Here is a 25921-nt window from a genome sequence, read left to right on the forward strand (position 1 = left end):
CTTTGCAGATGGGCTCTCTGTACGTGTTGGGACACATCTTCATCATTCAGTCGGGTGCGTTGCAATTGTACCTTAGCCCTCAATTTCTGCTTGAACAGAGCCTGAAGGGAAGGTCAACCAGAGGTGGAAGTTTAGAGCCTCAACAGGTCTTTCCTGAGCATACGCACTGCTTTGGGTATGTAGCCTTCTAGATTTCCAGGAAACTATCAGAGGTTTTCAAAGTTCTTATTCCCCGAAGGAGCTCATTCCCCAGGCTTTCCATCCAGGCGTGTTGGTTAGCCTATTGTTTGCCCTGACTGTCAGCAATTGCTACCTGCTGTGTTAGCTTGGCTGAGTTCCAAGTTAGATGAGATAAGGGCAAACCTTTTGTGTTGCACTTCCAGGGAGCCACCGACAGTCAGAACAAATAATGACAATGCTTTGTGTTCCCATTCTGCTCCCTCTGAGACACGTTCTAATACTGGGGATAAGGCTGTTATTTTCAAGACTACCACTGAGCTGGGGAGAGAAGAGGAGACCAGAGTCAGTTAAAATGCCACAGAGCCCCCTGCTCTTACCAGGATGTGACTGTTTTACTAGCTTAAACACTCTCCTGATTACTGCAAGCTTTTGACTAGTTTCCAGAATTCTGAAAAAATTGTCTGGGTGCAGTGGCCCAGGTCTGTAATCCCAGAGCTTTCGAAAGCCAAGGTGGAAGGATCACTTGTGGCCAGGAGTTTGAGACTAGCTTGGGCAGCATAGTGACAGCCTAACTCTACAAAGAAAAAAAAAAAGGAATTCTGAAAAAGTTAATTTTTACAGTATTTTTCATTGATTTTAGGGAGGCACAGACTTTGGGAGTTTCTTATTCCACCATTTTCACTGATGCAGCCATTGCACCCATCTTGTATTAAAAGAGGGCCTTCAATTTTTTTTTCTTGCTCTGTCACACAGGCTGGAGTGCAATGGCACGATCTTAGATCACTGCTACCTCCGCCTCCCAGGTTCAAGAGAGTCTTCTGCCTCAGTCTCCCGAGTAGCTGGGACTACAGGTGCATGCCACTACGCCCAGCTAATTTTTGTATTTTCAGTAGAGGCAGAGTTTCACCATATTGGCCAGGCTGATTTCGAACTCCTGACCTCGTGATCCACCCACCTTGGCCTCCCAAAGTGCTGGGATTACAGGAGTGAGCCACTGTGCCCAGCCTAAAAGAGGGCCTCTAAATGTTACATGCTTCAAGTGCTGCAAAACCTGGATCCACCCCTGGGTGGGGTTGTAAGAGGAGGACTCAAGTCAGCTTTGGATATGACCTCATTGTGTGGTTGCAACTTTGATTATCTCTGGGCATATGGGCAACTGAAGCTTTCAGGTTGAGGAGACAAGGTATTTCACAAAGTTGGGGAAAGGCAATGTCCTTCATATCTGCACGGATCCCAGCACCTCCCAGCATGTTGAGGACTGGAAGCTTTCGTATATGATCTCCAGGCCCCTGCAAAGTCTAGGCCACATCAGACTTTGCAGGCAGCATCCTGGGATACACTGGCGTTTTGACAGGAGTGAGCAGTCCCACTGCAGTGTCACGGGTCCAGGGCAGCGGTTGGCAAACTGCAGCCTGTGAGACAAACCTGGCCTGCTGCCTGCCTTTCTTTTATGGCCTGTGAGCTAAGAATGGTTTTTACATTTCAAAAAGATTGAGGGAAAGAAACAAAAAAAATATTTTATGATATATGAAAATTATATGAGGGCCGGGCGCGGTGGCTCAAGCCTGTAATCCCAGCACTTTGGGAGGCCGAGGCGGGTGGATCACAAGGGCAAGAGATCGAGACCATCCTGGTCAACATGGTGAAACCCCGTCTCTACTAAAAATACAAAAAATTAGCTGGGCATGGTGGCGCATGCCTGTAATCCCAGCTACTCAGGAGGCTGAGGCAGGAGAATTGCCTGAACCCAGGAGGCGGAGGTTGCGGTGAGCCGAGATCGTGCCATTGCACTCCAGCCTGAGTAACGAGCGAAACTCCGTCTCAAAAAAAAAAAAAAAAAAAAAAAAAAGAAAATTATATGAAACTAAAATTAAAATTGCATTGTTCATAAATAAAGTTTTATTGGAAACTTGCCACACTCATTGTTGACATATTGTCGATGGTTACTTTGTCGCAGAGTTGAGTAATGGTGACAGGGACTGTGTGTACTGCAAAGCCTAAAATATTGACTAGCTGGTATTTTCAGAAGAAGCTACTGACCCTTGGTACCGGGTACAGACAGGGAGAATTGGGGCAGCAGAAAGAACAGAGTAGGTGCCATAGATAGACTGAGGCTGGCAGGCTGGCTTTGAGTACAGCTAAAACATTTTCTGAGAAGTCCCTGAAATACTTCAGAAGACTTTGCAGAGGCCTGGAGATCATGCATGATTAAGGTGGGTAAAAGCAGGAAGTGTGAGCTGTGTTTTTTTGTTGTTGCTGTTTGTTTGTTTTTTTGAGACAAAGTCTCGGTCTTGTTGGCCAGGTTGAAGTACCATGGTGCAATCTTGGCTCACTGCAACCTTCACCTCCTGGGTTCAAGCAATTCTCCTGCCTCAACCTCCCGGGTAGGTGAAATTACAGGCACCTGCCACCACACCTGGCTAATTTTTGTATTTTTAGTAGAGACGGGGTTTCCCCATATCAGCCAGGTTGGTCTTGAACTCCTGACCTCAGGCTATCCGCCCACCTTGGCATTCCAAAGTGCTGGGATTACAGGTGTGAGCCACCGTGCCTGTCCAGGATGCGTGAGTTTTTGATGTCAACATAACTTCATTCATCTCCATAGGAGAATGGGACATAAGGATTTTCATGTTGCTCTCAGGAACACTTTTGTGGGAGAATCATCAGCCCCATTTTACAACTGTCCTGGTTTATAGGTGGCTCATACAGGATGTAAACAACGTGCAGGTTATGCTGTTGCCACTTCCTTTGCTGAAGCAGCCCCCTTGCTTTAGCTACTTCAGCCCAGCAGACAGAACTATTTGCCCTCATTCAAGCCTGCTTCCTTGACAAGAGAAAAACCACTAACATTTATACAGATAGTAGATATGCATTCGAACTTGCTCATGATTCTGAAAGACTGTAGAAGCAGAGATGTTTTCTGACTTGTTTTTTTTTTACTTTCTCATTTTCTTTAAACATATTTTTTAAAATTTTAATTTAAAACTTTTTTTAAAAACTTTAAATATCAGGGTATTTTTGGAGAAAACAAAAATCCCACAACCCAGAGGATGGTATTTTACATCTCAAGACATCTCCTAGATATTAAGTCTACAGATGACAAATCCTTTTCATAGAAGATATTTTTGCACAAAGTTTACATGTGTTCAGGAGCAGGACATAAATCAATCCCTGTTTCTATTTTTGTTTTGTTTAGTTTTTTTTTATGAAACATGGTCTCGCTTTGTCACCCAGCCTGAAGTAGTACAACGGTGGGATCTTGGCTCACTGCAACCTCTGCCTCGTGGGTTCAAGCGATTCTCATGCCTCAGCCACCGAGTAGCTGGGACTACAGGTGTGCACCACCACACCAAGCTAATTTTTGTACTTTTAATAGAGATGTTGACCAAGCTGGTCTCAAACTTCTGGCCTCATGTAATCCACTTGTCTCAGCCTCCCAGTGTGCTGGGATTATAGGCATGGGCCACCATGCCTGGCCCCCTGTTTCTATTTAACAGAGGGCAATGTAGGGGAGTGAGAATAATTTTACAATTTTTGTATCAGAAAAGCCTCCTGAGCCAGAGTAGGCTCAGGGACTCCTTTTTTCTAACAGAGACAAAATAAATAATGAACCTCATATAAAAGACATAGCAAAATAGCTCCCTGCTGCTCTGGCCATTATTAAGGTTCCAGGACATTTGAAACTAGACTTCGTGGAGGTCAGAAGGATAGCACTTTGCTGATAACGCTATACGAAATGTTGTCCTTAGAGCTCCTGCTGACCAAATCTCATGGCCAGTTGGAAAAGTTTCCAAAAGATGATCTTAGAACAATTACTAAAGATGGACAGAATTGGGCACCAGAGGTCAAAAAACAAAATTGGAAAAATAATGGCTACTGGTTTGATGATCAGAAAGAATTCTGGTCCAGGCATGGTGGCTCATGCCTGTAATCCCAGCACTTTGTGAGGCTTAGGTGGGAGGATTGCTTGAGCTCAGGAGTTTGAGAACAGCCTGGGCAACATAGAGAGATCCCCATCTCTCTCTATCTCTTTTTTTAATACATTAAAATACTTAAATTTAAAAAAAAAAAAAGAAAAAAACTCTGGTTTGGGCCAAATTAAGAGCTTGTTTTGCCAGACACCATGAAATTTCCATTGTTCACTACTGTGCATGACTTCTGCCATTGAGCTACAGAAAAAATGATCATCTTTATGGAACTACTGGTGAGGATGCTAAAAAGTGCTTTTGTGGCCTGCCCCACCTGTCTTCTTCCGGGTAGGGTTTGTGCAACTTTAATTATAGGTTGACTGCATGGCAACCTTTGTTTCCTGATAGCTTGGCTGATAAAACTGTTGCAAAGATTTCCCAGGTTCCTGATGCAGCTGCTTCTGATGTACAAAGCACATGTCCAACTGTTATTCCTCACATATTGCTGTGGAATTGGGCAACAGGGATTCCTTTTTTATCTTTTTTTTTTTTTTTTGAGATGGAGTTTTGCTCTTGTTACCCAGGCTGGAGTGCAATGGCGCGATCTCGGCTCACCGCAACCTCCGCCTCCTGGGTTCAGGCAATTCTCCTGTCTCAGCCTCCTGAGTAGCTGGGATTACAGGCACGCACCACCATGCCCAGCTAATTTTTTGTATTTTTAGTAGAGACGGGGTTTCACCTTGTTGACCAGGATGGTCTCGATCTCTTGCCCTTGTGATCCACCCGCCTCGGCCTCCCAAAGTGCTGGGATTACAGGCTTGAGCCACCGCGCCCGGCCTATTTTTTTTTTTTAAACAGGGTCTCACCCTGTTGCCTAAGCTGGAGGGCAATGGTGTGATTGTGGCTCATTGCAGCCTCGACCTCCTGGGCTGAAGCTAGCCTCGATTCTCCCACCTTAGCCTGTCAAGTAACTGGGACTACAGGCACACGCCACCACATTGGTATACGTTTTTTATTTTATTTTTTTGGTAGAGACCAGTACCATTCTGTAAGTATGAGCCATCTACTAACCAGGACAGTTGTGGAATGGGCTGATGATTCTCCCACAAAAGTGTTCATGAGAATAACATGAAAATCCTAATGTCCCATTATCCTATGAAGAGGTTATGTTGACATCAAAAATTCATATTTCCTGCTCTTACCACCTTAATCATATGTGATCTCCAGGCCTCTGCAAAGTTGTCTGAAATATTTCTTTTCATGAAATGTCTTACTTGTGCTCAAAGCCAGCCTGCCAGCCTCAGTCTGTGTATGCCATCTACTCTGTTCTTTCTCCTGCTCCAATTCTTCCTGTCTGTGCCCAATGCCAAGGGTCAGTAGCTTTTTCTGAAAAATGCCACCTAGTCAATATTTTACGCTTTGCAGTGCACACAGTTCCTGTCACAGTTCTCGACTCTGAGAACATGGCCATCAATAGCATGTCTAGCTATGTTGCCCAGGCTGGTGTTGAACTTCTGGCCTCAAGTGAGTCTCCTGCCTTGGCCTTCCGAAATGCTGGAATTACAGACGTGAGTTCCCATGCCCAGTGCAACAGGGATTTCTATTAAAACTTCTCTTTTGGTTGGGTGCAGTGGCTCATGCCTATAATCCCAGCACTTTGGGAGGCTGAGGTGGGCAGATCACAAGGTCAGGAGTTAAGACCAGCCTTACCAACATGGTAAAACCTTGCCTCTACTAAAAATACAAAAGTTAGCCAGGGATGGTGGCCTGTGCCTGTAATCCCAGCTACTCAGGAGGCTGAGGCATGAGAATCACTTGAACCCGAGAGGCGGAGGACGCAGTGAGCTGAGATGGAGTCACTGCACTCCATCCTGGGCAACAGAACGAGACTCCACCTCAGAAAAAGCAAAAAACAAAAAACCTCTCTTTCCTTGACCTTTTCTGGGCTGTGTTGGCAAATAGCTCTAGCAAACTCCCTGTACCAGGGTCTGAGCTGCACAGGTGTGGGCTAGATCAGTGAAGCCTCAGTTTTTTTTTTTTTTTTTTTTTTTTTTTTTTTTTTTTTTTGACGCACTATGCCCTGGCTTTTTGGCTGCTAGCTCAGACTCCCTCCAGCGCTGTCATCATTAACTCCTATAAGAACTCCACAGGATAGATGGGCATCAAAGCCCCAGCTTCCGCTCAACCAGAGGCAGTGTTGGCTGAAGTCTTGAGATGGAGAGAAGTAAGGAGGCGCCTGTTGCGGGGGCGGGGGTGCCTGGGCTGAGGCTATGAAGGGAGGTTGGTCTGTGGAGTGTTGTATCCCTGATCGCTGGCTGTGTGATTGGCTCTGGCATCTTCATGTCACCACAGGGGGTCTTAGTCCATATGGGCAGTCCTGGGGCCAGTCTTATGGTCTGGGCAGGCTGTGGCCTCCTGGCTATGCTGGGCACCCTGTGCTATGCTGGGCTGGGTGCATTGTTCCTGCCTCCCCCTGAATCTGGGGGGAGAATGCCTACATCTTGTCAACCTTTGTCTCCTTGCCAGCCTTACTGGTCATCTACGCGTATGTGCTGGTGGCCAGACCAGCTACCATTCTGCTGTTTCTCTGAGCTTTACTGAGAATGCAATGGCTCCCTTTTACCCTGGCCGTGCCTCACTGTGCCAGGCTGTGTTCAAGAGTGTGGCTGTCACCAGCATCCTCCTGCTGATGGTGGCTACCTGCTGGAGCTCGAGGTTGGCCGCCATGCTGACAAGCGCGTGCATGGCTACCGAAGTATTCTCATTGCTGGTCATCCTTGGGGGGCGGTATTGGGCCAGGGCTGGGGCTGCACAGAACCCTTCTGTCACCTTCCCCCATGATGTAGCAGGTGGGGCACATCGGCATGGCCTTCTGGCCCTTCTACCAGGGCCTGTGGTTCTTTTTTAAAATTTTTCTTGGAGACGGGGTCTTGCTCTGTTGCCCATGCTGGAGTGCAGTGGCGCAATCTGACCTTACTGCAAAACTTCCGTCTCCTGGGTTCAAGTAATTCTCCTGTCTCAGCCTCCCGAGTAGCTGGGATTACAGGCTCACATCACCACACCTGGCTAACTTTTGCATTTTTAGTGGAGATAAGGTTTCATTTCACCATGTTGGCCAGGCTGATCTCAAACTCCTGACCTCAAATGATCCACCCACCTCATCCCTCCCAAAGCACTGGGATTATAGGCGTGAGCCACGACACCTGGCCTGTGGTCCTTTGATGGCTGGAATAACAACTATCTGATGGAGGAGCTCCAGAATCCACATGTGAGTCCATAACGTCGCTTCTAGGGGTACAATCTCTGAACTTCAGCAACTCCAATAATTGGATGTGCAATCATCCAGATTTGGGGTGACTAAGACTATGAGCAATCCAGCTGGAAATGTGGGTTCCCCTCCTGCACTCACGAGACTTGCATGCTGGCCCACTGACCATCTCGATTCGTTTATGTAACTATAGAAATAATCACTGTGCAAATAAGCATAGAACTTTCTAGTAATACACCCACAGTCTCTGTTTTCTGCTTTGAGAGGTAGGCATTATGAGCCTATTTTGTACATGGGACAACTGAGGTTTCGAAAGGGAAAATGATTTTGAGGCCACACTGCCTGTAACAGACCATGCTTGACGCCTCAGCTCTATGTCTGTCTCCTGGATCATTCTCTCCAGAGCACTGCAGCAGGTAGTTAATTCACAGCTGTTAGAGCGTGGGAGCTACCACGGGACGTAGGATACTTTGGGACAGGGGAAGAGCCAACCCTGCCTGGCTCATCCTGCCTGTGGGACCTGGGGCAACTGGTCACTGCCCTGGTAGGGACGGTCTTCAGGACAGCTTGGGACTCAAGTGGAACATTTGGATCTTTGGTTACTACAGATATTAACTCTTTACCATTTTAAATATATTTGTCTGGGGTATTATATGTTTTATTTTTTCCCTGCAGAAGTTTTAAATTCTCACGGAATGAGAACTTCATCTTTTCCTCTGTCCTCTGGGCTGGTCTAAGGGCCATTACAGCTCTCACAGTCTTGGCAAAGGCTCCTTGGAGTGGGGTTTGGGAGATGTTCAGAGAAGACGGGCATCTTGGATACCAAGGAGTTCTGGGACCTAGTTTTTATTTTTGCATGTAATTCCTTGAGCATCAGTTCTTTGCCTATCAAATGGGATTCTAATAGCTGCCCTGCCTACCTCACAAGGCTTTGGGATATCAATGAGACAATTATCTTTGGAAGATGGCTAGGCCTCTGAGTACCTTACACAGGTAGACAGTGCACCTCTCAGGTGAATGGTTCACCTGTGGTCAGGCTGGTTCTGGAGGTAACTGGGAACTATAAGCAGAGGCACTGGCTCCTTCCGTTCAGAGCGCCCTCTTTCTCTGAAGGTTCAGAGCTGGACTCAGGAAAGAATAGGGGTTTCAGATTTGACCAGACAAGCCCCCATGCTTAGCACAGGGACTGGCAAACCTTTGCTATAAAGAATCCGGAGAGTTAATATTTCAGGCTTTGTGAGTGTTCTGTGAAAGGGCCATATATGCAAAGTGGCCCCAACCACCAAAAGAGCTGAGAAACCAAAGAATGAGGCAGACAAATCCAGTTTGTCAATAGAAGGCAGAGGAACCTGCAGACAGAAGCGTGGTCTTGGGTGTCTGCAAGACAGGTAGATCTCTGTACTGCACCCCACCCCCGAGACCCAGGGCTTTTATGTTGGGGAAAAAGTATTTGTGCTTTGGAAGGAACATGTATGTTGCCATGGGTGTCACAGCCTGTGCTGTATGGACCAACAGCAAAGGTTGTTTTGCAGGAAAGGTGAAACTTACAGTGAATAGGTGTTTTCACACAAAGAATCATACATCAACTAGATAATTCGGGGGCATTCCCAAAGTTGGGGCTAATCAGAAGTCTCCTGGGGGATTAGCATTTATTTTTATTTTGTTATTTTGTTTTGTTTTGTTTTTTGAGATGCAATCTCACTTTGTCACCCAGGCTGGAGTGCAGTGGCATGATCTCGGCTCATTGCAACCTCTGCCTCCCAGATTCAAGTGATCCTCCCACCTCAGTCTCTGGAGTAGCTGGGACTGTAGGCACCCACCACCATGCCCAGATAATTTTTGTATTTTTAGTAGAGGCAGGGTTTCACCACATTGGCCAGGCTGTTCTCAAACTCCTGACCTCAAATGATCCAGCCATCTGGGTCTCCAAAAGTGCTGGGATTACAGGTGTGAGCCATCGTGCCCAGCCGGGGATTAGCATTTAAAGTCAAGTCACTCTTGACCCAACTCTTGACTCGGTTGTAGCATCGAAATGGCCAAGGTAAATACAAGAGTGGGGCTGTGTTCCGATACAATTTTATTTACAAAATTAGGCGGTGGGCTGGAGTTGGTCTAGCACCATAGTCTGTTGATCCTTGCTGTGTATAGAGCATTTTTGACAAAGGTGAGTTTCAAAGCAAACATAAGGCCATTCCTCTGAATGCTGGGATTCTGGCTCTGCCTTTGCCCTCTAAAGCACATGTTAGGTGTATCTTTGATTATTTCATACTTTTTTCAAGAAACTGCAAAACCTTTGCCAAACCAGGGCCAGCTTTATGCCCAGACTTCCTGGGATTTGAGTGAAGAATGAAGATACCTGAGCATGAAATTAGAAAATGTGACTGTTCTTGCTGTCTTGGCTAAAAAACCTGTCTGTGGCACAGCACAGGGCTCTGCAATGATTACAGCTCTTTAGCTGGTGGGAGAGCTCCTTAAGATGAGGTCAAGTTCAGAAGCAAACCAAGCCCCGCCCTCTGACTGTGGGGCTGGGCCATGCATGGTAGGTGCTCATCTTGCTGAAGCCCATCCTTGTGGGAGGGAACTCTCCACTCTACTGGCCCACTTTGGCTACAGGCAGCCTCATCTGGGTGCTTTATTTGGGGACAGCTGTAATTCCAGCACTGGAGTGATGAGGAGTTAGCAGCTATGCCTATGTGGTGGTTGGGGCAATTTCCTTTGCCCTCAGAATCCCTGAATTTAGACAGTCTCACTCTTTCACCCAGGCAGGAGTGCAGTGGCACAGTCTCAGCTCACCGCAACCTCTGCCTCCTGGGTTCAAGCGATTCACCTGCCTCAGTCTCCCAAGTAGCTGGGACTACAGGCATGCGCCATCATACCAGGCTAATTTTTGTAAGAATCCCCAATTTTAGGCAGGGTGCGGTGGCTCACCCCTGTAATCCCAGCACTTGGGGAGACTGAGGCAGGTGGATCACAAGGTCAAGAGATCAAGACCATCCTGGCTAACATGGTGAAACCCTGTCTCTACTAAAAATACAAAAATTAGCTGGGCATGGTGGTGCACGTCTGTAGTCCCAGCTACTTGGGAGGCTGAGGCAGGACAATCACTTGGACCTGGGAGGTGGAGGTTGCAGCAAACCAAGATCATGCCACTGCACTCCAGCCTGGCAACAGAGTGAGACTCCATCAGTCCCCAGTTTTAGAGTTGGGTGGAACCTGAGAGGACCCACCTCATATAAGAATCCACTGCTGTGCAATTGGCTTCACTTTTCACAAATTTGCCATGTGGCCTGCCAGGTAGGGTGACCTGGAAGGCAGAGCAGCCCAAAGAAGCTCAATGAGGCTTCCTGGGAGAGGAGTCTGGAGCCCAGCCTCCAAGGGCAGATGCAGCCTGTAGCAACACAGCTACGGGGAGTAGCCATGAATCATCCAGATGCCAAAAAGGGTGAGGCATGTCTGAGCCACAAGGAACCATGCGGGGGAGTGAGGACAGCCTCGTTGCTGGGGCTGATCACAGGGACCAGAAGTGAGTCCTGAGGTTACCATTCAGTGCCACCATGCCTTCCCTTCCATACCCAGCTCCGAAGTTTTCTGTAGGCAGATCTTAGTCCTGGCAGAAAGATCTGAAAATTGCTTTTTATATCATGCTGAAGAGGAGTAGATATGCTAATAAGAAGCAGATGCTTAAATGTGGGGAGGGCCTTATCTGGTGGCTGGGAGGAGGCCTGTTTGGGACCTTGGTGCAGCCCCCATGGGGGTTGGTCTGTGCTGAGCTCTGCAAGGTATCTGCCTGCATCTCGGTAAAGAATCACCTCTTCTCTGTTTTCTTGAATGTTACATTTTAAATGTCAGTAATAGCAACTCTGTGTTCCAATGCACAGCCTGGCACTATGCCCAAACATCGAAGGAGGAGAAAGGCTTGCAAGTGCTTGCCTGTCTTTCCCAAGGTGAGCCAAAGGACACCTAGGTCAAGCCCTGCAGGAGACCAGCGATGCCTCAGACATGGCTTCTCCTAAAATGTTTTCCTACTCAGGGATCTAAAGATGCCTATCTGGGGCTGATTTGAGCCTGGACAATCTTACATACAGTTCTGTGGGTCCAGAGGGAGTCTCCTTCCCTCCATTTGCTCTTGGCTTCAGAATTGTGTTTAGGGCTGGGGGTGCAGAGTGGGAGTGAGCTGTCTACACTCAGGTTTAACGCACTTTTCATTCATTCCTCAGTATGCACTGAATGTTCTGTTCAGTGCATTTATTGGGGGACTGTAGGTCAGCTGGAGGCTGAGGCTGCAACAGTGCAAACCAGTCCAAGTGCCCAAAACCCCTGTGTCTAGACCCTTCCCAGCCTATCTTCTCCACTGGGTCTCACCCATGCAGAGGCAGAGCAGTGAGGAGTCCTATTTTACAGATCCCCAGTGATTCCCCATTTCCAGTTGCAGAAGCCGAGGGTCAGAATAGAAACCCAGTGTCATGGCCCTTGATCCAGTTCCTGAGGACCCAGGAACTAGGTGGGGTTGGAGCAGCGGGTCCTGAGATCTTCCAGGGGGATTCATCAGGGAGTAGCAGACTAATGAGATCTTTACCTTCCCTGTTTCCCATCTGTGGTTGCTCTTCTGGTAACTCCTGCTGAAAATTCTTCTCCTTCCTAGCCACCTGAATCTCTTCCATTCTTCAAGGAGAGCCAAGCTTCAGGCCCTCCTCATTCCAGAAGCTTTGGTGATCACTCCTCTCTCTTCCCAGCCCTGCCTGCCCTCTTGTACCTCTACTGCTCTGACTCTAATTAGTGACCTTCACAGACTCCCAGCCCATCTGCCTGAATGCGTGTCCAGGCTGTGGGAACTGTGAGCTCATAGAAGAGGGGTACTTGGCCTGGCTCATCCCCCAGGGCCTGGCACAACTCCCTGCTGCAGGGACGAGCTTAATGCTGTGCCATGGAGCTCGTCCTGATCACCTGAGCCAGGTCTCCCTGGCTAACATGTGCCCTCTTCTCCCCAATCCTACAGCGGAACCTGGCATGGGCACAGATGATCGCCATCCCCCTGGTCACCAGCCTGTATATCCTGGTCAACCTCGGTTACCTGTTAGTGCTATCACCCAGTGAGACCCTCTCTGCTGTTGCTATGGCTGTGAATGGCGGGGGTGAGGCGGGGGGATGACTGCATCACATGGTATATCCCCAGGACACCAAGCAGACTTTCCAGGCTGGAGAAGTAAAGTGCTCCATGTGTATTTAAACTTGCCTTTGAATGTATTGCTTGCTCTATTTCTGAGTGGGGCCTTGTGGCGTTCTTCCAGGATGCCACTGGAATTCCTTTCCCAGTTTCTGGGGCCCTGGGCCTGGCCAGTGTCCTTGGCTGTTGCAGTGTGGACATTCGGTTCCATCAATGGAACTGATGGATTTTCTTCAGTGGAAATCGTTTGTGCTGTGTGGCTGCGAGAGAGGGCCACGTGGTGAGAGACGGAGCTCAGGGCTGGGCAAGAGGGTGGGGCTGCGGGAGGGGAGCTACAGGGCCAGCCAGCTACGCTTTCTCCTGCCTGAAGCTTAGCGTTTGGTCCCAAACAGGATTTTCCCTGTAAGACACAGCCCTGTTTTCTTCTGAGAACGGAACGTAGGCACCCCATATCTCTCAGCTTTAACTCTAATCCTTTTACTTTGGGGTTTTTGGGAGATCGCAGTACTGGGTTACACTGGGTCGGGGGTAGGCAATAAGGAAATTTGTGCGCATCTGTGGTGCAGGGGCCATGGGGAGGAGAAACACTATTCGTGCGGTTGTGTTCCTTCTGGGTCTTCTCCTGCTGGGGCCTCTCTCCTGGTGCTACCTTTGACTGTAATAGTGCTGAATAATAGCCCCCAAATCTCAGTGGCTTATAACAACATTTTTTTTTTTTTTTTAGACGGAGTTTCGCTCTTGTTACCCAGGCTGGAGTGCAATGGCGCGATCTCGGCTCACCGCAGCCTCCGCCTCCTGGGTTCAGGCAATTCTCCTGCCTCAGCCTCCTGAGTAGCTGGGATTACAGGCACGCACCACCATGCCCAGCTAATTTTTTGTATTTTTAGTAGAGACGGGGTTTCACCATGTTGACCGGGATGGTCTCGATCTCTTGACCTCATGATCCACCCGCCTCGGCCTCCCAAAGTGCTGGGATTACAGACTTGAGCCACCGCGCCCGGCCTTATAACAACATTTAACTGTTGTTCCCAAGTCAGTGGGCCAGCTGTGGCTTGGCTTCAGGCTGTGGCTTGCTGTGAGTCTTACCCTGGTCTGAGTCTATCCTTATCTTAGGTACTAAGGTTGAAGCAGTAGCCACTACCGGGGGCATGACATTGCCTATAGCAGGTGGCAGAGGTTCAACAGACCAAACCAAACCACATAAGCATATTTAGAGAAACTACTTGTCACTCCAATGTTTTATTGGTCCAAGCAAGTAACATAGCCAGACTCCACGTCAATGAATGGGGGCTGATAATCCTTCCACAGAGGTAGGGAGAGGAAGGCTGAATATTTGATGAATAGTAATAGTCTTGGTCAAGCACAGTGGCTCATACCTGTAATTTTAGTACTTTGGGAGGCTAAGACAGATCACCTGAGGTCAGGAGTTCAAGACCAGCCTGCCAACAAAGTGAAACCCCATCTCTATTAAAAATATGAAAGTTAGCCAGGTGTGGTGGTGGTTGCCTGAAATCCCAACACTCAGAGGACTGAGACAGGAGAATCACTTGAACCCAGGAGACAGAGGCTGCAGTGAGCTGAGATTGTGTCACTGCAGTCCAGCCTGGGCGACAGAGCAAGACTCCATCTCAATAAAAATACAGTCTCTACAATAAGCCCATCTTCCTGGACCTGGTTACCCCAGGGAGGAGAGGACAGTGCAGATATAGATGGACCACAGAGACCTGCCTGTGGAAGCTGTGGTGACTAGTGACTGTGAGGTTGGTCATTCTGGTGTCCAGAGAATGTTCAACAGAGGAAGAGATGCTCCCTGGGGCTCCCTAGGGCCTGCCTGATATCCAGCTCTTCTTTCTAGCCTTGAATTCTGTCCACGGCTCGTATTTATCATCTCACACCAACTCCAGCCCTAATGTTCACCATGGCTGTGGCTTTGGTGCTGGTCATTCCAGGAAGTTTCAGTAACACAGTGAACTTCATAAGGCAAGTGAGATGGTCCTCCTACATAGTGTATCTGAAGTCCCCATGTGTATACATTCACACACATGCATTTATACATGAACACATGCATGCACACTCCTGGACCCCTCCTACCACGTTCATATATGTGCATGTCGTAAACATGTGTACACACGCTTCTGGAGACCGCTATGTGTACACACTCACACATGTGCATGTAGACACAAACACATCCATGCATACTTTTGGAAGTCCCAGCTCAGGTCCTCTGAACATGCATCTACATTTCAGTCATGCTCTCCCAGTCATGTGCCCCAAATTAACATGGCTCTCTCCTCCCTTGCCCTGTTTCTAAAAATTCAGTAAGACAATATGTTCACCGAGAGACAGACACATTAAAGGCTGGTGTTGTCTTTGTCAATTTTCCTTTTCTCTCGTTTCTCTAGTCTGTTGCTAACATGATGTTAAAGGATATTCAGGCATTCTTCTCACTACCGGTAGCCTTCAGCTGCGCTACGATTTTCCCTTTGTGGTGGAGGTCTGCATTCTGAACTCTGGCCTAATGTGATCTCTACTGAACTCAAGTCGGAGCCACAGCCAACCTGCCCAGGCACAATCATCACATCAAAATGGGGAGATGTTCTGGCCCCGTTTATTACTTTCCCAAGGGCAGAAATGATGGGGTGTTGTCATATCCAGTTTATAACCTCATCTGAAGCAGGGTCAATGGGCAGCAGGCAAGCGTAATGTCTGAGTTCTCAGAGAGAGTTCTAAGAAGTTTTTAAAATTATTATATACATAGATTTTAAATAAATAGGAGTGTCTTGCTATGTTGCCCAGGCTGGTCTCAAACTCCTGGACTCAAGTGATCCTCCCACCTCTGACTCCCACAGTGCTGAATTACAGGTGAGCCACCGTGCTCAGCCTGGAAGTTTTTAAGCGTTGCCTGTTTTCTTTCTTTGTTGTCATAGTCTAATCAATCTGGAACAGGTTGTACTGTGCTTGATGCAACTCTCTTAAGAACAGTAAGTAGCATACAAGGGTTTTTTCTTTTCATAAGAAAGAATAAAATCAGTATATGATAAGAATAAAATCAAATCCACAGTGAGCTTAGGGGGACTTCAGGCTGAGACTGGGGCATGTGGCTGAGAATGTCTCTGCAGAATGAGGATTCCAGAATGGTCCTTACCAAGTAGGACCCAGCATCTCCCAGCATTGACCTCCTCAAAAGATGACCTGGTCTGGACTCTGCCTCCCTGGTTAGAAGGAGTTTTGAACAGACCAACATCAGCCACCCAGCTACAAGCACCTGCATGGGCATAGCAAAGGGTTCGTCTGGGTGCTCAGTGGCCCGGCTTACCATGCCACCAGCCCAGAGGGAAATGATACATGGTTATGCGAGCTGTGGATGTACTGTCCCTAAAGAGAGCACAGGCTTCCTTCAGATTCTACCAAGATTTCCTTTTTTCCTTCTTTAAGAGACAGGATCGGTGGGTGTGGTGGCTCACGCCTGTAATCCCAGCACTTTGGGAGACTGAGGCAGTGGATCATTTGAGGTCAGGAATTCCTGACCAGCTTGGCCAACATGGTGAAACCTCATCTCCACCAAAAATACAAAATTTAGCCAGGGTTGGTGGTGTGCACCTGTAATCCCAGCTACTCAGGAGGCTAAGGCAGGAGAATCGCTTGAACCCAGGAGGTGGAGGCTGCAGTAAGCCTGGGCAACAGAGTGAGACTCTATCTCAAAACCAAACAAAGCAAAATAAAACAACAACAACAACAACAATAAAAAAAAAAAAAAGAGAGAGAGAGAGAGAGAGAGACAGGCTCTTGCTCTGTCCCCTGAGCAGGAGTGCAGCGGTGCATTCTTCTCCACCTCACTGTAGGTTTGAATTTTCGGGCTTAAGGGATCCTCTCACTCCTGCCTCCTGATCAGTTGCAGCTACAGGCTTGCACCATGATGCTTGGCTAATTTTAAAATATTTTGTAGAGATAGGGACTCGCTCTCTTGCCCAGGCTGGTCACGAACTCTTGAGCTCAAGCAATCCTTCCACTGTAGCCTCCCAAAATGTTGTGATTACAGGCGCAAGCCACTGCATCCTGCCCATGCTTTCCTTTTTTTTTTGAGACGGAGTTTCGCTCTTGTTACCCAGGCTGGAGTGCAATGGTGCGATCTCAGCTCACCACAACTTCCGCCTCCTGGGTTCAGGCAATTCTCCTGCCTCAGCCTCCCAAGCAGCTGGGACTACAGGCATGTGCCACCATGCCCAGCTAATTTTTTTGTATTTTTAGTAGAGACAGGGTTTCACCATGTTGACCAGGATAGTCTCGATCTCTTGACCTCATGATCCAACCGCCTCGGCCTCCCAGAGTGCTGGGATTACAGGTTTGAGCCACCGCGCCCGGCCCATGCTTTCCTTTTTAAAGAAACACAAACACTCCTTTTTCCCTTTGAAAATGTCCTCCTTATCCAGTCAGGGCAAGTCAGAGAGGCCGATCTGAAGGCATGTGGGTGACTGAATTTGTGTGCATGCCACTGTGTGCCTGAAGACAAAGGGAAGAACAGGCTACAGGTTAACCCCCAGTGCCTCCTTCTCCTTGGGCCCTGGCCCTGCCTTTGCTCCTGGATTTGCATGGATCAGGGAGCTGAGGTGGCCGAATGGCCCTGGATGGGCTGACAACACTGCCCTGGGTTTGCACCTGCTGGGTCAGCCCGTCTTGTGCGCCCACCTACAGCAGGATCTGGTCATGAGCAACCCATGTTTTCCTAGCCTGTCTCATCAATGGAACTACCATCAACTCTCTTCTGTACTTGCAGATAAAGAAGAAACTTCCCTGACCTTACGAGGTAGATTTTGAGACAGACTTTGGGCTTTTCCAACCCTAGTCTTTGGGCCACAGCCTCACTCAGAGCTAAGAAGAAGACTGTAAGGGGCTGTCATGATCATTATATTTGGCAGAGGATTTCCATATTACCTGGGGCTGGAGGGACAGTTGAATCACAAGGCATTCACTTTACTTGCCAGGGACTCATTTCTCCTCTTGCGGACTCTGAGGGAAAACAGATGCAGAGACAATCCATGTACACATTTGGGTTCACACAGCACAGAGAGCAGAATGCTGGCTCCCAAGGCTCTGCTCCCTGGAGAGCCTCCAGTAGCCCAGCAGGTGGCTCCCTTTGTCCAGGTGAAGTTTAATGGCAGGGACTGAAAGAGAGGAGCTGCTGGCAGGTGTAAACAACAGGTAGGCAGGCAGGAGGGACAGAGCCTGGGAACAATACACCACCTCCTGCTCCCCCTCCATCATCCAGGTCTCGGGCCAAATCCCGACTGTGCCCACTGCAGGTTCCCCCCTTCATTCCCACCATCATGCTTCTGGTTTATCTCTACCTGGTGCTGGTGCCCGTCATCAACCATCCCCAGAGAGGGTTCCTATATATCTCCCTCTTCCTGCTCAGTGGCTTCCTGGTGTACTTCCTGTTTGTCCTCTTTCAGTGCCAGCCCAGGTGTTTGCAGCTGGCCACCCTACATTTCCAGGTGCTCCTGGTTATCCTCCCCAGACAGTGCTCCCCTTCTCTAAGAAGTATTCCTTCGACAAAGCCAGGCTGGCGTTACATGATGGCCTCTGTGGTTCTTAGTTCTTTCATAGTTTTTTTGTAGCCTATGTGGGCAGCATGGAATAAGTTTCCTTCTTTGGGACTTTGGTATGAGAATTCTATGGTCCTATTCAGGCTCTGATAGTTGCTTGAGCTAAAGCATTGTTAATCTTGAGCTCTATGTGGGACCATCGTTTATCATGTGAGCAGAGAAGCAGAGAAAGCCGTTGTGGCGGGGAGAAAGAGGAAGATCCGTAATGACATGGGCTGAGAAATTCTGTGACCCTAAAGATTTGGGAAGGAAGTCTGAGAAAGTAGCGGCTTTGATTTCTGATTGTTTTCCAGTTCTGGTTCCTGTCTTTCTGTGGTCTAACTGCCATCTAATGATCTTTCCTGGTTTTTGATTGTCTGAGACAATGTGATACCTGGAAATAAATTTCCCATCTTAACTCAGGTGAGTTAGAACAGGCTTCTATTTCTTGCAGCTGGAAAAATCTTGGCTCTGATAAGTCTTCTTGTTCAGGAAGAAACAATAGTAGTAGTCCTCTGCTTATCCTCCTGCGATGCATTCCAAGACCCCCAGCGGATGCCTGAAACCTTGGGTAGTACCAAAGCCTATACATGCTGTTTTATAGACCTGATAACCAAGACAGCTACTAAGTGACTTTCAGATGGGGAGCATATACGAGATGGATATGCTGGACAAAGAGATGGTTCATGTCCTTGGCAGGATGAGGTGGGATGGCGAGAGATTTTGTCATGCTATCAGATTGGTGTGCAATTTAAAACATACACATTGTTTATTTCTGGAATGTTCCATTTAATATATTCAGACCTCTGTTGATCACACATAACTGAAACCTTGGATAAAAGGAGACTACGGTTCTTTAGTTCCTGTTTGAAGCTGCCAATTGGTTTGAATTGGGAAAGAAGCAAGAGACGTATCCCTGGGAAGGAAAGGTTATTGATTTTGAGTAGAAGAGAGGACAGTCACATTTCTAGAAGAAAGGACTGAAAGTTAGAGCTAACCCTGGAAGGCTAACATGGTTATGAGACTAAATAGAGATGAAGGAGCAGAGAAATCTGGCTGCCCAAGGGAGAAAATGGCAGTGGCTGGAAAGACGCTGTGCCTAGAAAGAAGTTGGAGTGCAGCTCCTGGTTGCATCCCGAGACGTGACTCAAAGGGAGGCACAGAGGATGCTGTTCAGCATCTGCACTTCTGAAAATGGCCCAGGCAGCCTGCACGTGGCTTTGCTCATAGACATGGAGGCAGGACACTTGCAGGGCACTTTCCCGAGCCTCTGTGTTGGGAGCTTTTTGCTCATATTAATGAATTCTCCATTTCTCTGACATGAACTGAATATCCAACAATTCAATTCAATTCTAGACTCCACAGATTTAAGGACTGAGTTCCATAAGACTGCCCTCACTTCAGACACCAGTACTGGGTGCCCAGGTTACCCACATTTCTGTCTGACTTGGCTATGAAGTTGGGGATTTCCATAGCCTCCCTCTTCAGGTTTGATAATTTGCAAGAATGACTCAGATGTCTCAGAAAACACTTAACTCACTATTACCAGTTAATTTCAAAAGACACCACTCAGGTATGGAGAGATGGAAGAGCTGTACTGGGCACAGCATGAGGGAAGGGCCCAGTGCTTCCATGCTCTCTTCCCGGGAGCCACCCTCCCGGCAACTCAAGGCATTTACCAATCCAGAAGCTTCCCAAATCCTGTCCTGTAGGGACTTTATGGAGGTTTCATTACATAGACATGATTGATTAAATCATTGGCCACTGGTGGTTGGACTCAGTCTCCAGCCCCTCTCTCCTCCCCAGAGGTTTAGGGTTGAGGCTGAAAGTCCCAACCCTCTAATCACACCTTGGGCTTTCCGGCAAGGAGACCCCATCCTGAAACTATCCAGGGGCCCTCAGCCACCTGTCATCTCATTAGCATAAAAAGTCACTCTTACTATTGTAGAGATTCCAAGGCTTTTAGGAACTGTGTACCAGGAACCGGGACATACATCAGATACTTGTTTTTGTTATACCATGCTTCTGATTTCTGAACACTTTATTAGCCCTGTTCCCCAGAACATGGATACCAGTGAAATCCTAGGAAAATCTTCACATTTCTTCTCCTCCCAGCAGGAGAGCCTACCTTAGAGAAAAAGATTACAAGAGAGACTGGTCATATCCAGCTCCTTTCAAAAGAGGCAATGAATTCAGCTGAACATCCGCCAGGAAAGGCTCTGGGGTCTCCAGCAGGAATTAGTCCTTTTCCCCTTTGGCCTCCCACCAAATTGCGCCTGTGCCATTTGAGAGCTTTGCTGAGTCCTCAACACTGGCGTTTGGCTGCATGTTGTATTACTCTCTGGGATGAAGGTTTGGTTAGGGTGGGGGCTCGTTCTCAGACACGTTTGTACATCCCTCAGTTCCCATCATGGTTCTGGGCTCTTTGCTGATCAATAATACTTGGCGAATCAAAATAATGAACTATTTGTTGAATGATGAGAGAATGACTCACATTTATATTTTTAAGACTCGCACCCACGCTCGTCTTCCCCGTAACCCTGGCTCCAAGGCTCTGTCCCAAGAATGTTCTCGAAGGAGGAGGGACATCTTCCATGTCTTGAGCAGTCCCCTCTAGCTGTCACGGACACATCCCTGGAGGTGGGAAGCAGAGTGGGTGGCTGAACCAGGCACAGGCTAGGCTCTGAGTCATGCACCTGTTAGACTGAGTCTCACTTTGTTATTCAATCTTCCCATCCTTCCCCAAACCAACTGCCTTTTGGCTCCCACTCCTCTTGTGATGGAAGAAAGCTCCAAGGTGGACAAAAGTTCCCAAGGCAGGGCTCTGTGAGGGCAGCTTCTTATCCCTCAAATTACCTGGCACACCCTCCCTGAGCACCTGTCCTACTCCAGGCCCTTTCATGGGCCCCAGGACGGTAGTGGGGAGTGATCCCAGATGGGAATCTGAGACTTCTCAGGGAATAAATATGTGGGACGTTCTTGCTTCAAGTCAAGTTCATGATCTCCATAGTTATTTCTCTGCTATAAGGTCAAGGATGACATAGTAAGTGTCACGGTTCTGGCCTTTGGTCTGGAAAAAAATGTTCTGAATCTTGGGGACAAGATTGGTGGATCACCTGAGGTCAGGAGTTTGAGACTAGCCTGGCCAACATGGCAAAACCCCTGTCTCTACTAAAAATACAAAACTTAGCCAGGCATGGTGCGGGTGTGGTGGCACACACCTGTAATCCCAGCTACTTGGGAGGCTGGGGTGGGGGGGAGAATAATTTGAACCCAGGAGGTGGAGGTTGCCATGAGTAAAGATCATGTCACTGCACTCCAGCCTGGGTGATAGAGCAAGACTCTGTCTCCAAAAAAAACAAATGTCATGGAGGAGAGCCAGCCCTCAGCCAACAAAATTAACCTTTGTGATATGATGATGTAATAAGAAAAATATATTTGATGTTAGTCCCTAGTTCCTGGCACAGAGCTCCTAGAACTCTTGTAACTTTCTGAGTGGTACTGGTAGGAGGAGCATCTTCTTCTATTCATAATAAGCCCTTTCAACTATGAGCTTATACTAATCGGGCGACTCTAGGAGAGGGGCTGGTTGCCAGAGGAAGCAACCATGTGATTAGAGGGTTGGAACTTTTAGCTCCGGGCCCCCAACTCCAGGGAGAGGAGAGGGGATGGCGATTGAGCCCAATCACCAGTGGCCAATGATTGACTCAATCATGTTTACATAATGAAAACTCCATAAAAACCCTAAATGAAGGGGTCTGGAGAGCTTCCCAGGCTGGTGAATGCCTGGAGGTACTGGGAGGGTGGTGTATCTGGAGAGGGCAGGCAAGCTCCATGCCTCTTTCCCACCTTGCTCTATGTACATCTTCATCTCGACTGTTCATTTGTATCCTTTATATTGTTTTCTCTTTATTATAAGCAAAGCTGAAGGGGCCAGCTTGATACAGAGGAAAGTGATGAACAAACCATAGGCATCCTCCTTCTTCCCTGAATCATCACTGTTTACTTGTTTTAAGTTATAGTCTTCCTCCTAAATTCATTTTTCATGATTTTTTTCCTATAAATTAAATAAATGTTTTAGATATAGTGAGGTACATCTAAGCTATAGTTATTGTGGCATGTACTGAGGGCTTTATTAACTGCTGATTTGCGTAGGGAATAGAAATGCTCTTCAATTATTGTTTGTTTCAATTATATTAATCTAAATTAAAATTTTTGTGAAATGAAGCATCTTCCAGGCTGGGAGCGGTGGCTCACACCTGTAATACTAGCACTTTGGGAGGCTGAGATGGGTGGATCACTTGAGGCCTGGCTAACATGGTGAAACCTCATCTCTACAAACAAAAACAAAAACAAAAACAAAAACTAGCTGGGCATGGTGGCGCCTGTAGTCCCAGCTACTCGGGAGGCTGAGGCAGGAGAATCACTTGAACCTGAGAGGCAAGGAGCTGCGATCATGTTACTGCACTCCAGCCTTGGCAACAGAGTGAGACTTTCTGAAAAAAAAAAAAAAAAAAAAAAAAAAAGGAAGAAGAAGAAGCTTCTAACTAATTTTTTTTTTTTCACTGACCCCACAATTTATCATGTAATGAGGAATTGAATATAAATCACTTGGGAATCACTAAAATAGCTAAATACATTGAAGAAAAAAATAGCATTTAAAAAACATTTTAATTTTAGGTTTGGGGGTACATGTGAGGGTTTGTTATGTAGATAAACGCTTGCCATGGGCTTTGTGGTGCATATTATTATATCACCCAGGTATTAAGTTCAGTACCTGCTAGTTTCCTGCTCTGCTCCTCTCCCTCCCCACCTTTCCCTTTGAGGAGATCCCAGGTATCTGTTGTTTCCTTCTTTGTGTCCCTAAGTTTTTATTATTTAGCTCCCTAAAAATGGCATTTTGGAATCTGAATATATTCCCGTAGGAAACATTTTTTTGGGGGAATAAAGCTTAGGTTTGTGTGCCTATGCTTTTTATTTTAGAGTTTAAAATGTTATGTAATTTTTAAAGGTAGAAAATTATGTGACATAATTTTTTAAAAGGTCAGAATTGTATTGCTTTGGCCCAAAGGCTTCTTTAGGCCCTTCAGAAAAAAGAACATATGATGCTATCTTTAAAACATAACACAAAGCAAAACATTAGAAGACGTGAATTTCTGACCGTAATAGTAAACAGCATCTTTAGAGCTAGTTTCCCCCTGGGGGGATCAGAACAGAATATTACCAATGCCAGGTGACTCTGTTTCAGAGATGAAAAGGCAGAGAAACATTTAGATGATGAGACAAGAACCAGATGGAAAAAGCCACCTGGCAGGGTTAAAAGAGAAACTTTAGACAAAGTAGATTTAACAGAGTTTAATTGAGCAAGAAAAAGAAAAAAAATTGATTCATGAAATCTGGCAGCTCTGAGAATCGGAACAGATTCAGAGAGACTTCAGGGCTGCTGTATGGGCAGATAAATTTATGGCAGAAGAAGAAAAGCAATGTACAGAAAATAGAAGTAAAGTAGAGAAACAGCTTCATTGGTTATAGCCCAGTATTTGCCTTATTTGAATATGGTCCGAACAGCTGGCTGCCTGTGATTGGCTGAGACTTAGTTACTGTTACAGAAGCTCACTCCTAAATTAGGTTTACAGTTTGTTTAGTACTAAGTTAGTTTGCAGTTCATACATAAGAACTCAAGTATGGGGGCTTTCTCAGGCCAAATTTAGTCTGATTTAATAATTACCCTCCTTTTGGTCAGCCTTTCAATTTTGAGAGATTGACCCAAACTCTGGGCATTGACACCATTCTCTGTCACTATCATAATGACTTATTTGGTTTCAGTATGAATTCATGAGTCACAACATCACATCAGAAAAACAATTTTTTATGTTCTTGCTGATCTATTTGAAGTGAGATCATTCAATGCTCAGTGGTTTTCTGTAAAAACAAAATCAAAGGAGAAATAGGTAAAACATTCAGTTTTGCTCAATACCAAACAAAAGTCCCTAACTTAAACAAAAAGGGAACTTACACTACACGATGTTCTATTAAATGTTTTTGTTGAATACATATGTTATCATTCATTTTCAAGTCTGATTTGCTGCAAAATCCAAGATTTTTCTCAATTTATGGATTAGCTTTAAATTCCATCTTACTGGTAGCTCACTACTGCTGAAAGTAGGCCCCCACGAATTCCACTGGAATCTTTCCTCAGTGGAACTAGCTTATCTTCATCTGTTTCAAAGTTGGTGCTAATTTTGATTATTGACCATTGCATCTTTGATGATAGATATTACTTCGGGAACTTTCAGAGGAAGCTATTTGAAAGGCAGAAGGGAGCCAGCCAAAAAGCAAGATCCAAACCAGTGAGGAGGCAGAACAGAATAAGCAGCCTACACAGACCCAGTATAAGCCCCCAGAGGTTAGAAAAGCTAGTCACTTAGGTGTGTTGGAGCAGGGGTCAGTTAAATTTGTTCACCCATAAATCTGCATACCTTCTACACAAGTTTCTGTGAAAAATTTACTTTTTTGTGGCCTTTTAATAACATGCTGTAATGGTATATAACCACATTTAGTAAAAAAGGATCCTACTGAATTTAGTCTGGTTACATGATGTAAACAATACCTGTCCCTACATAGGTAATTCCCAGGTCTTCAGTGCATGATGCCTGGAAGCACAATATTCTTTTTCAGATATTACTTGGATAGGTTTTCTATATTTGGTAATGATTATTCTATTCACGGGAAAAGTTAGAGCTTTCTTTCTTTCTCTCTTTCTCTTTCTTTCTTTCTTTCTTTCTTTCTTTCTTTCTTTCTTTCTTTCTTTATTTCTTTCTTTCTTTCTTTCTTTCTTTCTTTCTTTCGAGATGGACTCTTGCTCTGTCCCCCAGGCTGGAATGCAGTGGCATGATCTCAGCTCACTGCAGCCTCCTCCTCCCAGGTTCAAGTGATTCTCCGTCTCAGCCTCTGGAGTCGCTGGGATTACAGGCATGCGCAACTACACCTGGCTAATTTTCATATTTTTAATAGAGATGGGTTTTTTGCCATGTTGGCCAGGCTGATCTTGAACTGCTGGCCTCAAGTGATCTGCCCAGCTCAGCGTCCCAAAGTGCTGGGATTACAGACATGAGCCACCATGCCCAACCTAGAGTGTTGTTTATAGCAAGAGCAGTGAAGTAAGTAGCAGTCATCTTTAAAATATCAAGGATAGCTTTCCATTCTTCCTGTGAAATTTCAGGATGATTCTCACTGGGAACATGGAGAGGCACTGACATCAATGGAATTGTTCTCTGACTCCGCAAACCCAACAATTGCCCTCCTTTCCTCTCCTTTCCTCTCCTTTCCTTTCCTTTTCCCTCCCTCCTATTGTTTTCTATGTTGTTTCTCATTGTTTTGCATATCCTTTGTTCCCTTCGTCCTCTTATTTTCATTGCAGTTTGGTTATTTTCTGTAGTGGTACCAGTTGACTCTAACAGTTAATCCTTTTTCTTTCTCATTTGTGCATCTCATCTACCAGTGAGTTTTATGCACTTTTGTGTGTTTTCATCATTTCATTTCCAGATGTAGGACTCCTTTAAACATATATTGTAGGGCTAGCATAGTAGTGATGAATTCCCTTAGTTTTTACTTTCTTGGGAGAGACTTTATTTCTCCTTGATTTCTTCAGGATAGCTTTGCTCCTTGGTGGTATTTTTTTTTTTTCTGCCAGAAAAGAAACTATATCATCCTATTCTCTCCTGACCTACAAGGCTGTCCGCAGATAAATCTGCTGCAGTCTTGTATATGATGACACTTTTTTCTTACTGTTTTTAGAATTCTTTGTCTTTGACTTAAG

At 46.4% G+C, this 25921-nt stretch overlaps 1 long non-coding RNA gene across 1 annotated transcript in view; it reads left to right on the forward strand.

Annotated features, from left to right (window-relative positions):
- The first annotated feature begins 2268 nt into the window (after positions 1 to 2268).
- LOC141583688 (uncharacterized) overlaps positions 2269 to 25921 on the forward strand; it is a 35219-nt gene continuing 11566 nt past the window's right edge. Inside the window, exon 1 of the long non-coding RNA XR_012516463.1 lies at positions 2269 to 2393. This is a non-coding gene — a long non-coding RNA (uncharacterized LOC141583688). The remainder of the gene's footprint in view (positions 2394 to 25921) is intronic.

This window comes from Saimiri boliviensis, chromosome 1 (assembly GCF_048565385.1).
Source record: "Saimiri boliviensis isolate mSaiBol1 chromosome 1, mSaiBol1.pri, whole genome shotgun sequence".
NCBI classification, from domain to species: Eukaryota; Metazoa; Chordata; class Mammalia; order Primates; family Cebidae; genus Saimiri; species Saimiri boliviensis.